The sequence below is a fragment of the Leuciscus leuciscus genome (genome assembly GCF_965113295.1).
Source record: "Leuciscus leuciscus genome assembly, chromosome: 2".
NCBI classification, from domain to species: domain Eukaryota; kingdom Metazoa; phylum Chordata; class Actinopteri; order Cypriniformes; family Leuciscidae; genus Leuciscus; species Leuciscus leuciscus.
Window position 1 is genome coordinate 63271183 of NC_138726.1, and position 14168 is coordinate 63285350.

The following is a 14168-nucleotide window of genomic DNA, read 5'->3' on the forward strand; positions in this document are numbered from 1 at the left end:
GCAAGGGGATGAAATGTGCCGCCTTTGAGAACCGGTCCACTACGGTCAAAACAACCGTCATGCCATTGGAGGGCGGGAGGGCGGTGACAAAATCTAGAGCGATATGGGACTAGGGTCTCGAAGGGACAGGCAGCGGTCGAAGTAACCCACCTGGGGGTTGGTTAGATGTCTTACTAGTGGCACAGACTGAGCAAGCCAGAACATAATCGTGAATGTCGCGAGCCATTAATGGCCACCAGAATCGTTGCTTAACTAGAAAACTGGTGCGAGTCACTCCTGGATGACAAGCCACGTTGGAGCAATGACCCCATCGAATAACGTCGGACCGTAACCCCTCCGGAACAAACAAACGACTCTGTGGGCAACCAGGCGGAGGCGTTACCCCTTCTAAGGCTGTCTTGACCCTCGATTCGACCTCCCATACCAGAGTGGAGATGACAACTTTCTCAGGTAAAATACACTCGGGAGTCACCGGGCGTTCGGAAGGATCAAAAATACGAGACAAAGAGTCGGGCTTGATGTTTTTGGAACCCGGGCGGTACGAGATAATAAAATCAAAACGTCCGAAAAAAAGAGCCCACCGAGCCTGCCTGGAGTTGAGTCTTTTAGCAGATCTGATGTATTCAAGATTCTTATGATCGGTCCAAACAATAAAGGGTACCCCCGAACCCTCTAACCAATGACGCCACTCCTCTAACGCTAACTTGACTGCCAACAACTCTGTTACCAATGTCATAATTACGTTCGGCAGGCGATAGTCGATGAGAAAAAAAACGCGCAGGGATGCATCTTGGCGTCTGAGGAAGCGCGTTGTGAAAGCACTGCTCCTACTCCCACCTCTGACGCGTCGACCTCCACCACGAACTGACGTGTGGGATCAGGGGTGACAAGAATGGGAGCCGAAACGAAGCGACTCTTGAGGTTGGTGAACACTGCCTCGGTAGTGTTCGACCACCTGAACGTCGTTCGGGGGAGGTCAAGGCAGTCAGAGGTGCGACTAGTTGGCTGAAATTGCGAATGAAACGCCGGTAAAAATTGGTGAACCCCAGAAACCGCTGTAGGGCCTTACGGGAATCTGGACTTGGCCAATCTACCACAGCCTTAACCTTGTCAGGATCCATGCGCACTCCCTCAGAGGAGATGATGTACCCTAGGAAGGGAACAGACTGTGCATGAAACGCGCATTTCTCCGCCTTGACAAAAAGCCCATTCTCTAACAGTCTCTGGAGCACTCGTCTGACATGTTGAACGTGTTCCTGGAGAGACGAAGAACAAATCAGTATGTCATCCAGGTAAACATATATGAATTGATCTACCATGTCTCTCAACACGTCATTCACGAGTGCCTGGAAAACCGCTGGGCTGTTGGAAAGCCCGAAGGGCATAACCAAATATTCAAAGTGCCCCCTAGGGGTATTAAAAGCGGTTTTCCATTCATCCCCCTTCCTGATGCGAACCAAATGATATGCATTACGTAAGTCCAGTTTCATGAAAATGGATGCTCCCTGCAACCTCTCGAAAGCGGAAGACATCAACGGCAAAGGATAAGAATTCTTTACCGTGATGTTGTTCAGCTCTCGGTAATCAATGCAAGGTCGCAGAGAACCATCCTTCTTCCCAACGAAAAAGAACCCCGCCCCCGCAGGAGAAGAGGAAGGCTGGATGAACCCAGAGGCCAGAGAATCAGAAATATATTTCTCCATGGCCTCCCTCTCAGGAACAGAAAGAGAGTAAAGTTTGCCCTTAGGCAGAGATTTACCTGGCAGTAGATCTATGGCACAGTCATAGGAACGATGCGGAGGGAGAGAAGCAGCACGAGACTTACTGAACACCTCCTTCAGGTTGAGGTACTCCGCGGGCACATTAGACAAATCCGCTGCCTCACTCTGAAACACAGAACCAGACACAGAGGGACAGGCAGACACTAAACAGGACTCATGACAGTGGTTACTCCATGTTGAAACAGTGTTAGTGCACCAGTCGACACGGGGGTTGTGTCTGGAAAGCCACGGGTGTCCCAAAACCACTGGTGCAAGTGGTGAGTCCATGAGTAGGAATGAGATGAGTTCTGTGTGATTGCCAGAAGTGATGAGGGTGATGTTCTCAGTAGAATGTGTAATCCGGGGGAGTTCTTGACCATTGAGTGCGTTGACAGTAATCTGGTGCGAGAGGGGAGTGACGGGGATCTGAAGCTTAAGTGCAAGTTTGAAGTCCATGAAATTTCCCTCCGCTCCCGAATCCAGTAGTGCGTTGGTGCAGTGTGTCGACGTTCGCCATCTCAGTCTTACCGGGAGGAGGGTCGATGATGGTGATGAGGTCTTCTCGGCGGAGATCCCACCCGATAGTAGCCTCATACTTACTACCGGGCTTGTTCTTTTACCGGGCAGGAGTGGATGAAGTGACCCGCCCGGCCACAGTAAAGGCAGAGTCCTTGGGATCTCCGCCTTTCCCTCTCATCCCGGGAAAGCCGAGCTCTCTCCACCTGCATGGGCTCGTGGTCGAATACGGGGCTGACCGCGCTCGCACCACCGGGCTGGTGGTCCTCCGTGCTGGGCTGTGGATGGCTGGGGCGCATAAATCTGGTCACACGATTCAGTCGAGCGTCCACTCTAAGAGCAAGTTCAACCAGTCCGTTCAGCGTCTCCGGTAAGTCCATCGCGTAAATCTCCCTTTGAACGCGGTCAGCCAGCCCATGCAGGAACATATCCCACGCAGTGGGAATCTGTAGAAGTTGTATTTGTTGGGAGAGCTCGGACACCTGCTTCACGAGTGCTTGCACCGCACGACCTGTGTCCGAGATGCTCTCCTCTTGTTGGTCCATACGTGTGATGCTGTGCGCGATGAATTCGTTGAACTGGGTCAGGCTTGCTGCATCCATGGTGAGGTCAGATCGTTCTGTGAGGAAATAACAGGAGGATGCAAGATGCAAGTAAAAACTCAGTTTATTAGATAAGGTCAGATGTGAAAGACACAGGTCGGGGACAAACACTCAGGTGGCAAACAAAGCAGGGACGAGATGGCGATCTGGTGGTGGTGCGGTGGTCAGCGTGCTCGAGTGAACCCAGGAACCGTGGAACATCCAGACGACACGAAGAAACTGACGAAATCCAGAAGAAGCGCTTTAGCAGACGAGGCACGGGAACAGGACACACACCGAGGAACAGCCACAACGATCTGACAACATGAGAGGGAATTACTGGGCATATAAGGAACTGGAATGGATGACAGCTGGTAATACTAATCAACACAACGAGTAACCACACCCACACAATTACACTCACGCAGACACATCAGCGTGAGACAGCCGATTCATGAACCGTGACAATAAGCTTATTTGATGTAAAGTTTTTTGTAGAAAGTTTTAAAATCACTGCAGCATGTTAATGAATTATTATGGGACAACATAATATATATTGAAGAGTGTATAACAATACAAACTTTTGATAAATGTGAACATGAGGACTTATTTGACCTGTGTGAACAAATCTAAATAGTCTCTTCTTTTTTTTTTTTTCTTGTCTACAGTAGATTGGAAGTCTTGTCGATCTAGGTGAGTAGAATTGGTAAACAGGTTTTTGCAACAACAACAAATATTTATAGTGAAATTTGGGAATGTTGATTACTAAGATTTAAAAAATAATAATAATAATTTCCATCTTCAGTAATAACAAAAAAAGTAAGTTACTTATTGATGTTATTATTGTATTCAAAATGATTCATGCAATGGCAATATAGTTCTTATTAACATTTAATAATTCAATAATTCCTGGACTTTTATATAGGCATGTTTGTCTGTGTTAAAGGGTTAGTTCACCCAAAAATGAAAATTATGTCATTAATGACTCACCCACATGTCATTCCAAACCCGTAAGACCTCCGTTTCTCTTCTGAAGACATCTTAAGATATTTTAGATTTATTCCGAGTGCTTTCTGTCCCTCCATTGAAAGTCAGACGCTGCTGACGTGTTATCTGGTGCGCTCGAGCTTCGGTTACAGTCTGAGGGAGAAGCACGGTGTATTCAAGCAGCGTCTTACGTCAGCAGCGTCAATGTGGACTCGTGAACGCGGATGGAAAACAGACCGGAAGAGAATACAATGTTGAATAAAGAACAATTGTTAATTTTGGACCAAAATGTATTTTCGATGCTACAAAACATTCTAACTAACCCACTGATGTCATATGGACTACTTTGATGATGTCTTTATTACCTTTATGGACGTGAACAGTATACCGTCCATTGACTTTCAATGGAGGGACAGAAAGCTCTCGGAATAAATCAAAAATATCTTAAGATGTCTTCAGAAGAGAAACGGAGGTCTTACGGGTTTGGAGTGACATGTGGGTGAGTCATTAATGACATAATTTTCATTTTTGGGTGAAATAACCCTATAACCCTCTGAGGTCTGAGCTGTTTTCTGGGCGCTGGAGGTGTTCTGACATGCTCTGACATTTGTGTTTTTTTCTGTTACTAGTGATATTTTCATGGCTAAAGTCTAATTACACTGTATTCAGCACAAACTCTGCTACAATAATATATCAGCAGCATGTATGTAAAAGTTTGTAGTTTTGAGATAATGACATTTATGCGTGGTTTGTGAAAATACAAAAAAAAAATCTCACTGAAATAAGGCCATGAAACCCATACTGATTATTTCTTCACAAGACTTTTGAAAATTGTATGACAGCCTAGAATATTTGCTCCAAAACTATGTGAAAATCACCCTGACTGCTCATTCAGATAAGACAATATATTGATTTAAAATTTCTAAGACGTGTTTTGTGTGACAAAGCCATATGCGAAGAGGCGTGATCATCTCATGCATATGTAAGCTTTTTACACCTGAGAAAGACAAAGACACTCCCCTAACTGCCCTATTAGGAGCGGTCATTCAGAGCAACCTTGCACAAAGAATGAGGATATTTAAAAAAGAATGGCTTTTAGATTGTTTGGATTTATTTACAACACAACACAATCCAAAAATACAAATGACAAAAGAGCACATTGAAAACAATGATCCAAAGACAGAGACCTTTGTGCCATTCCTAAAAACATTGTACATACCTTTAATTTCCAAGGTGTTTGATTTTCACTTTACCATGTTCATGTACAGAGACTCATGTGAATGTTGAAGTCAGCAGGACTCAGTTGCATCTGGTCCCTGAAAGAAAAAAAAAAAGAAAAAACTGTGAACATACTGATATCAAGAGAAACTATAGGGCTGCACGATTTTGGGAATAGATTTTAGATTTTTCTGGTTAAAATTTATTTTTAAAATTCACAGAATACACACACACACACACACGTTTCCAACAATATATAATGAACACCAGGTTTGTTGTGCCTTGTAGGCATAGGCTATGCAGTGCTGCATAAAATAATAATAACAATAAATTAAATCTTCCAAAAGATTTCAAGAACAACTACGCTAGAGAAAAATATATTGATTATCATATGTTACTTCAAATGTTTCCATTCGTTATGATGATATGAAATGAGATAATAGTAAAAACATAAAGCCTAATGTTTGGTGCATTTTTCCTTTCAAACGCAATCGCGCTCCAAAATATGATACATTCAAACCCACATCGCGCTCCAAAATATGTTACTCAAACCCACAGCGCGCTCCAAAATATGATACATTCAAACGCACAGCGCGCTCCAAAATATGATACTCAAACCCACAGCGCGCTCCAAAATATGATACATTCAAACGCCATCGCGCTCCAAAATATTAAACATTATGGTTATACACATCTATGTTTGAGCAGATATCCACAAACAGTATTTAACAGGAAACACGGGTCTAAATAGTATAATATTCACCATATATTTAGCAACAGTTCAACTGCAATGTGAAGTTTATGCAACAATAGGCTACCATAAACTAATAAGTACGAATTTCTTACCTTACATCTTTCTTGTCTTCAAATCGCGTTCTTCTTCTTCTGGGGGTAAATCCAATATAAGCTCAGACGTGTCTTCCAAACTCGACGAAAAGCAGAGACTTGTGAAGTTTTTTGGTGTTTTGTGTTTGAAGTAACGAGGGCGTTCGCGTTCCATGTGGAGATTTGCATGTGAATCTCTTTTGCGCGAGTGGGCGTGTCGAATTAAAAAGTAATTAGCAAGCGTTTGAGAAGCTGGACATCCTGTTGGTTTTATACAAATTACTTCAACAGAGAATATTTGTTTTCAGTTTGAATCCGATCATTTAAAAGTACACACTTAAATATGTATAAAGGTATATGGCTCATAAATGTGTGAGAAGTATTCGCTGAGTTTTGTTTCAGTTTATAGACGTGCTCAAGAAAAAAAAGTTCACCGCGACGGAGAGGCAGAACGCACACCCTGTTTATTTTCTTTATTTTACAAAAGCACAATGTTTTGATTTGATTGTAAGTGGACACATACAAAAGTAGAAATATCACAGATTATTTTTTTATATTTCTTTTTTCTGTATAACCATAAATGACGGAGTAATTTAAGTTTATGTTGCTGCTATGTGAAAAAAATCCAGCAAAACGCGTCGACGCGTTTCTCGACCTCAGAGGGTTAAGAATGTAACTAACTTGTTTTTTCTTCTTCTGTGTGTATGTGTCTCTGCATGTGTGTGTGTCTGTGTGTGTTATCTGTCCTGTCCTGTCCTGTCCTATCCTGTCCTATCAACACCTTTTATCCATTTTCACTCAAACCTTTATCCTGCTTATTTCTCAAACCTTTGCCATTTCTTCACTTTCTCTTCCCAAACTGACAAAAAATCTGGCCTGGATCACAAAACACCGCTGCTCTGCTTGCTGCTTGCTTGCTCGCAAACCAAAACGCACCCAATGCAATCTCTTCCCCAATGCAAAACAAACCCAAACGCACCGAAGCAGCTTGTCTGCCCAGTCTGCCCTGCTGATCTCCAGTCTGCCCTGCTGATCTCTAGTCTGCCCTGCTGATCTCCAGTCTGCCCTGCTGATCTCCAGTCTGCTCTTCCTGATCTCCAGTCTGCCCTGCTGATCTCCAGTCTGCCCTGCTGATCTCCAGTCTGCTCTTCCTGATCTCCAGTCTGCCCTCCTGATCTCCAGTCTGCTCTTCCTGATCTCCAGTCTGCCCTCCTGATCTCCAGTCTGCCCTGCTGATCTCCAGTCTGCCCTGCTGATCTCCAGTCTGCCCTGCTGCCCTCCTGATCTCCAGTCTTCCCTGCTGATCTCCAGTCTGCCCTGCTGATCTCCAGTCTGCCCTCCTGATCTCCAGTCTGCCCTGCTGATCTCCAGTCTGCCCTTTCTGATCTCCAGTCTGCCCTGCTGATCTCCAGTCTGCCCTGCTGCCCTGCTGATCTCCAGTCTGCCCTGCTGATCTCCAGTCTGCCCTGCTGATCTCCAGTCTGCCCTGCTGATCTCCAGTCTGCTCTCCTGATCTCCAGTCTGCCCTGCTGATCTCCAGTCTGCCCTGCTGATCTCCAGTCTGCCCTGCTGATCTCCAGTCTGCCCTGCTGATCTCCAGTCTGCTCTCTTGATCTCCAGTCTGCCCTGCTGATCTCCAGTCTGTCCTGCTGATCTCCAGTCTGCTCTCTTGATCTCCAGTCTGCCCTGCTGATCTCCAGTCTGTCCTGCTGATCTCCAGTCTGCTCTCTTGATCTCCAGTCTGCCCTGCTGATCTCCAGTCTGCCCTGCTCTTCCTGATCTCCAGTCTGCCCTGTTGATCTCCAGTCTGCTCTTCCTGATCTCCAGTCTGCCCTCCTGATCTCCAGTCTGCCCTCCTGATCTCCAGTCTGCCCTGCTGATCTCCAGTCTGCCCTGCTGATCTCCAGTCTGCCCTGCTGATCTCCAGTCTGCCCTGCTGCCCTCCTGATCTCCAGTCTTCCCTGCTGATATCCAGTCTGCCCTGCTGATCTCCAGTCTGCCCAGCTGATCTCCAGTCTGCCCTGCTGATCTCCAGTCTGTCCTGCTGATCTCCAGTCTGCTCTCTTGATCTCCAGTCTGCCCGGCTGATCTCCAGTCTGCCCTGCTGATCTCCAGTCTGCCCTGCTGATCTCCAGTCTGCTCTCTTGATCTCCAGTCTGCCCTGCTGATCTCCAGTCTGCCCAGCTGATCTCCAGTCTGCCCTGCTGATCTCCAGTCTGCCCTGCTGATCTCCAGTCTGCTCTCTTGATCTCCAGTCTGCCCTGCTGATCTCCAGTCTGCCCTGCTGATCTCCAGTCTGCCCTGCTGATCTCTAGTCTGCCCTGCTGATCTGCAGTCTGCTCTCTTGATCTCCAGTCTGCCCTGCTGATCTCCAGTCTGCTCTCTTGATCTCCAGTCTGCCCTGCTGATCTCCAGTCTGCTCTCTTGATCTCCAGTCTACCCTGCTGATCTCCAGTCTGCCCAGCTGATCTCCAGTCTGCCCTGCTGATCTCCAGTCTGCCCTGCTGATCTCCAGTCTGCTCTCGATCTCCAGTCTGCCCTGCTGATCTCCAGTCTGCTCTCTTGATCTCCAGTCTGCCCTGCTGATCTCCAGTCTGCCCTGCTGATCTCTAGTCTGCCCTGCTGATCTCCAGTCTGCCCTGCTGATCTCTAGTCTGCCCTGCTGATCTCCAGTCTGCTCTCTTGATCTCCAGTCTGCCCTGCTGATCTCCAGTCTGCCCTGCTGATCTCCAGTCTGCTCTTCCTGATCTCCAGTCTGCCCTGCTGATCTCCAGTCTGCCCAGCTGATCTCCAGTCTGCCCTGCTGATCTCCAGTCTGCCCTGCTGATCTCCAGTCTGCTCTCTTGATCTCCAGTCTGCCCTGCTGATCTCCAGTCTGCCCTGCTGATCTCCAGTCTGCCCTGCTGATCTCTAGTCTGCCCTGCTGATCTCCAGTCTGCTCTCTTGATCTCCAGTCTGCCCTGCTGATCTCCAGTCTGCCCTGCTGATCTCCAGTCTGCCCTGCTGATCTCCAGTCTGCCCAGCTGATCTCCAGTCTGCCCTGCTGATCTCCAGTCTGCCCTGCTGATCTCCAGTCTGCTCTCTTGATCTCCAGTCTGCCCTGCTGATCTCCAGTCTGCCCTGCTCTTCCTGATCTCCAGTCTGTCCTGCTGCCCTGCTGATCTGAGGACTGCGTTGGAAGATCATCCTCCCAAGCACACACACACACAGTAATTTGTTTGATAACCAACTGTTTAGCTTTACATTACATAGGGTTGTTTATTTTCTATAGTATTATCACATATTTAACTTTATTTAGCTGTTGTTTAGTTTTTGTGACTGTTTTGAATCGGCTCTTATTAATAAAGTCCAGTTTCTGTTCAGTAAGTTCAGTCTTGTAACATCTATATTGTATAGTTGATTTCACAATCTTTCGGGTGTCATTTTATAAACCAGTCTAATATTGTTTGGTGATATCAGTGTTTAGCATTTTACAACTTTCTCATTTTATGAGTAACATTTTTAACCTAAGCTACAGTTTTATAAGCAAGATCTGGTTTAGCATTGCATTAATTAAGTTTCTGTATTATTTATATCACATTTAACTTGATTACAGACAGTAGATTTGTTTAGGTCAAATTGACTATATTGGTCAAATACTTTGATATAGATTGTCTAAACTAATATTAGTTTGTTTTATATTTACTGTAAAATATATTCATTGATAGGTATAGTAGGTTACTTTTCATAGATCAATTAAATATTGTGTATTTTATATAATTGTTTCTTATTTGACTTAGTTGGAGTCCAACTGAAACATTATAACACAAATATTAATAATAATAACTTATTTGTTTAGTAAGTGTTTTTATTTGGTGTTTTTTGCAAACTGCTACCATTTACTTTCTTACTTTCACTGGCTGAATCTTCAGAAACGGTGAGAGATATAAATTTACTTCTACATGGTTTTCATATTCTTGAAGGAGCTCCATTTAATTTATAAGTATTCGATAATCAGTAGTTAAATACATTTTGTTATATTTACTACATTTATTTATCAGCGTTAAAACATCACCATGCCGCGAAAAGGTAAGAGGAGTGCATCTCAGAAACAGCGCAGAAAGCAAGAAGCTTCGTGTGGCTCCAGTAGCGGTAACTCTGTGTCACATAGCGTCGATGCAAACCCGTATGTTCTGTCTGTTACAGCATCCCACTGTCAAAGTGATCCTAGGTACAAGATTTACTCCAGAGGCCGTCAGTGTACGTACAATGCCTTAATGTCCTAGCTGTCCATAATGAACGCAATGAGTTGCAAAGTTTTGATTTAGACCGCATTTTACAGAAAGGTGATGCAGTTTACACTAGTGTCATACGAACACTGCAGAGCAAACGGCAATTTGTGGCTAATTTTTTTAACTTTGATGAGCTGCCAAGCACAGTAAAGACCAACTCAAACTGCTACAACATCCTGAAACATCCTCAGAGAGTTGGATTTCTAAAAGATTCACCTGTCCTAGGCGAGTATGAAAACCTTGAGAATACTCTGCAACGCCTCAGAGCTGATTTGAGTGACGCGTTGCTGCTGTGTGGAAGCACGTGTATCGTCGTATTCAGAGATTGCTCAGGGAGGTTTGGTTATTTTGATTCTCACTGCAGAACAGCATATGGAATGCCTGATGAAGATGAAAGCACTGGTACGGCCGTGATGTTGACCTTCTTCCGTTTAGAAGACATGATCGAGAGGCTGATGCTATTGTTTCAATGGTGTTTCGATTTGAGAGACCAGCAACAATTTGATCTGCTGCCTGTATCGTTCATTAACCGAATACATCCATCTGTCTCTTTTGAGAACAAAGCTGTCAAAAAGTGAACAATGCAGGTCTGCTGATGTCTCACAACAGTGTGTCCAAGATCTGGTTCAACAACCATCTGAGACTAACGTTAATGAAGCCACGTCAAATAATGATCAAGCCCACTTGACTCAAGATAAAATGGACGTTATAACTCCTGTCACTCAGAATCAAGACAGTAATAAAATGTGTCATTCAGTGAACTTTCTCATGGCATGCTGTCACAGGATCAATTGCCATTGTCGTCTACTAATCACCAATATTCACAATCGACAATCAAGCAAACAGAAAAACTGAACAAGACTCGGAAGCGAAAGGCTTATTATAAAAAATGGCACAAAGAAATGGTTCAGAGGCAAGGTGTTTATGACAAAAAACAGACTGTACGTAAAGTCTATAAAACAAGTAGTGAATACAGGCAAAGACATAACCAAGCCATGAAGAACAAGTATTGGAATAGTATGATTTACAGAGAAGAACACAAACAAGCAATGCAAAACAAATATAAAAATATTAATGAATACAGAGATAGAAAAAAGACTTATGCAATTAGCAAGTACAGAAATAATGAAAAATACAAAGAGAAACAAAAGAGCTATGCAACCAACAAGTACAAAAATAATGAACAATACAGAGAGGGGAAAAAGAGTAAAATAACCTTTAATTATAGGAATAATGAACAATTTAAGGAGAGACAAAAAAAGTATATAATTCAAAATTACAGGAGCAATGCTAAATATAAGAAACAACATATGCAATATCTTGTTGATAGATATTTAAATGATCCAATTTTTAGGCAAAGGCAAAAGGACCATTATAAAAACAAATGCATAAACGATCCTAACTTCTATGAAAGAAGAATTTTTAAACAACGTTATCACTGTGATGCACATTTTAGGGCTCGTCAGAAAGAATATAATTTATTCAAATCTAAAAACAAAATATCTGCACTCAGGCTACTTCACAAAGTACACTGTGCACAAGACATACAGCACAAATACAAAATAATGCACCAGCAGAGAGACACATTACAAAATACCCAGCCTGACGCAGTACAAGATCCGGCTGTGTTAAGAGCCTTAAATGTTTTCAGAGATGTTATAAAACAGGGGCCAACTTATGTGTGCACATGCTGTGCCAGAGCGCTTTTCTCAAATCAAGTCAAATCATGTGATCGTGAGCGCTATCAGAAGAATCCGACAGTTGAAGCCTTGATGAGAGATTTGATCAATTCACCTGCTCGACCTATCAGTGAGGTAATTGACTTCTTTTACAGAGTAGAGTTCCAGCTACGTGGCTCTCCACACATTCACTGCTTATTTTGGGTGAAAGATGCTCCAGAGTTTGAAAAAGATCAAGATCAGGATGTGTGTGATTTCATTGATAAATACATTTCATGCAAATTACCAGACCCAGACAAAGACCCAGAACTACATAGAATTGTGAGTGTAGTACAGATGCACAGTCATAACCACTCAAAATCCTGTAGAAAGAACAAGCACTGCCGGTTTGGATTTCCTAAACCACCCATTAACAGAACCATGATTTCCCAGCCAAGGCCTCCTCCTGCAGATCAGTGTGATGAAGGGAATGAATCAGAGGAAAGAAATTATGCCAGTTTTGCAAAAGAACAGCTACAGAAGGTGTGGGATCTACTGAATGACTCAACTCAGAGTTTTGATAGCGTTACACAGCTACTTCATGAAGTAAACATGATGTATGAAGAGTACGAGAAACATATTGATGCTATTTCTACATCAAGTTCAATATTTATGGAGAGACAACCACAGGACTGCTGGGTTAACGGCTATAATCCAATGCTGTTAAGAGCCTGGGATGCAAACATGGACATACAGTTCATTCTGAACCCCTACAGCTGCATCATGTATATTGTCTCATACATTTCAAAAGCTGAACATGAGATGAGTGATTATCTTAAAAAAGTGATAAAAGACTCAAGCCATGATAACCTCTCTGAATGTGAGTGCATGAAGCAGGTCATGAATGCCTATTCAAAGAACAGAGAAGTCAGTGCTCAGGAGGCAGTCGCTCGCACATGCAGTCTGAAATTAAAATCATCATCACGTGCTGTCATATTCATACCTACTGATGACAACGCTGTAAAGATGAGTTTACAGATGAGCTGCTTGCAGACCATGGATGATGACATAGAGAACGTGTGGATGACAGGATTGCCAGAAAAGTACAAGGCCAGACCAAACAGACCTGAATTTGAGAACATGTGCATGGCTGAATTTGCAAGTGAATACCGCATTGTTTATGCAGGAAAGACAAAAGGTAAAAATGTTTTGCCACTTCAAAAAAAATTGGGACACATACATAAAAGAACAAGAGGAAAACCTGCTGTCATTAGATTTGCCCATTTTTCACAGCAGAAAAACCCAGAAAAGTTCTATGGAACGCTTCTAAAGCTTTACCTGCCATATCGCTCAGATGAGCAGCTGAAGTCGGCCAGATTCCAGACATATGAATCATTTTATGCATTCGCTTCAGTAAAACTACCAGGAACTGATGAACTGCAGCATGTGTACAATATTGTAAACGAAAACCGTGAGAAATATGAAAAACATAATGAGACTATAGAACAGGCTATTGAGGATTTTGAACAGAATGGTCCAGTTGAAGATGCATGGACTACATTGGCTCCAGCAAATGAACTGATCCGTTTGGAGAGCATATCTGAACGTGAACCCACTGATCCTAATGATGTGAACGAGCAGGATGATATTCCGGAGTACACAGCATCTACCTCTGTCAGTAACACAGCTATGCCACTCGTGGAAGCTACCCAACAAAATCATGCACAGATTCGCAAAATGTACCAGAGCTTGAATCAAACACAAGCCTCCATATTTTATGCAGTCTGAGACTGGTGCAAAAGATGTGTCTCTGGTGAAAACCCACAACAATTTCTGTATTTCTTGAATGGAGGAGCAGGAGTTGGTAAATCAAAAAAAAAAAAAAGATTTTGCACGAGCACGAGAAGCTGACTGATGCAGACAGGTGCATGTTAGAAACTGTGATAAGATCATCCCCTGAAGAGTGTCCAGCTGATGCATTACACATCTATGCAACCTATAAAGAAGTAGACAATCACAACAGTGAAGCCATATCCTCCCGCTTTTCAAATATCATTAAAATCGATGCACATGATTACAAAAAAGATCCCCGAACAGGAGAAATGAAAAGGCAAGCGACACCATTTAAAGGAGACAATCGTGACCTTATTGACACACTACAGATTAACGGCACCTTTGCCAAGGTGGCAAATATAACAACCCATAAGATGGATATGTTCAATTAATTGGTCTTCATTTAGACAATGTGACTGCTGGACAGAAACATCGCAACAAAGCACCTGATGGAGATGACAGCATTGTCTATATTGAGAGGTCAGAGGAACCACTGAAAAGAAAAGGAACAGTTCGTAG